The following is a 1,511-nucleotide window of genomic DNA, read 5'->3' on the forward strand; positions in this document are numbered from 1 at the left end:
GCAGTTCTCAGGCGGTTCAGAATTGCCAGGACTGTGGATTCCCAGCGACGACCTGGCAGACACGGGGAATCCAAGACCATGGCAAGCGAATATTCAGTCTGGCCTGCGCCTTTCTTCTGCTGCCTGGGCAGCCAGACTGCACAAGCGTCTGCATTTGAACTGGCTTCTCCGTGGAACTTGGTCTGTAACCACAGAGCAAACTGCAGAACCAGGGGCAGAGAAGGTAGGGGATTGAAAAGCATCGAATCTGTTCTCAAGGAGGGAGGTGATTGGCCAACGTGAGGTCCAGTTTTATGTTCATTATCTCCTGGGTTTGCCAGTTGATGGCAAGCCTTTTTCCTGGCAGTATCCAGAGGCAGTTCTAGTAAACAGGGTGGATTCCGCGAGGCCAGAGCGGTATCATACGAACGCTGTTGCCTGGAGATGGAGTGGGGTGCCGTTGCCTAGAGACTGCAGAAGGCCCGCGGCCGAGCGAGTGGTAAGAGGACGCCGGCAGAGCCCCGGACCCACCGAGCAGCTCCAAGGCCATGGCGGGACACCAGAAAGAGAGGGTGGTCACAGATGAGGTCCATCAGAACCAGATCTTGCGGGAGCTGTACCTCAAAGAGTTACGAACCCAGAAACTCTACACGCAGTACCAGGTGAATCCCCTGCGCAAGGTTCACAGGATTACGAGGAAGCCCATGCCTTGGCATGATAACCTGGAGGAACCCGCAGACGCCAGGTTTCTGAATCTCATTCACCATGCTGCCCGGGGCCAAGGAAGAAGTACCCGGAGGCACAAACAGAAATCCAGGAAATTGGGTGGGACTCAGAGCCCTTGGTCGACCCAGAACGCAGTGACCACAGTATGAACCACTTTAGGGTCTACAATGACATCACTCTGTACAAAGCTAAAATGTGGAACTTGGGAGAAGATGATCGCCACAAGTAGCATCTCAGCAATGGAGTCAGTTCCTGGATTTAATGTCCTAAATATCCCCTGCCTAGAAGAGTAAATATTACTTTAACCCCTCGTCCATAATTCATGGATAATGGCAAAAATTAGGAAGCATAAAAAATATGCGGAAGAAGGAAATAAAACTTGCCCATTATCTCGTCATATGGAAGTGACTAATATTAACATTTTAAACCATTTGTTTTTAAAATTAATAAATTGCATATATTTATTGTGTACAATGTGATGTTTTGAAATATGTATACATGGTGGAATGGTTAAATCGAGTATCTCACATACTTATTTTGTGCTGAGAGAACTTAAAATCTATTCTCTTAGCGATTTTCAAGAATAAAATACATTGTTATTAACTGTAAAAAAAAAAAAAAAAGAATTACTTCATCCCCATGAGACATCTTACCTCATAATCAAATGACCCTAAATCCCTCACTAACCTACCCCCACCCTCACTAAACTTAATGATAAATGCTGGCATATCCAGTGCATTGTTGGCACCGCGGGACCAGAAGGCAGTGACCGCCCTGGACCCAGCTTTCACTATCTTGTGTGTGTC

At 47.1% G+C, this 1,511-nt stretch overlaps 1 pseudogene; it reads left to right on the forward strand.

Annotated features, from left to right (window-relative positions):
• Positions 1-527: 527 nt before the first annotated feature.
• On the forward strand, positions 528-934 carry LOC111549464 (annotated as a pseudogene).
• The last annotated feature ends 577 nt before the right edge of the window (positions 935-1,511 follow it).

Source organism: Piliocolobus tephrosceles, chromosome 6 (assembly GCF_002776525.5).
Source record: "Piliocolobus tephrosceles isolate RC106 chromosome 6, ASM277652v3, whole genome shotgun sequence".
In the NCBI taxonomy this organism is placed as follows: Eukaryota; Metazoa; Chordata; class Mammalia; order Primates; family Cercopithecidae; genus Piliocolobus; species Piliocolobus tephrosceles.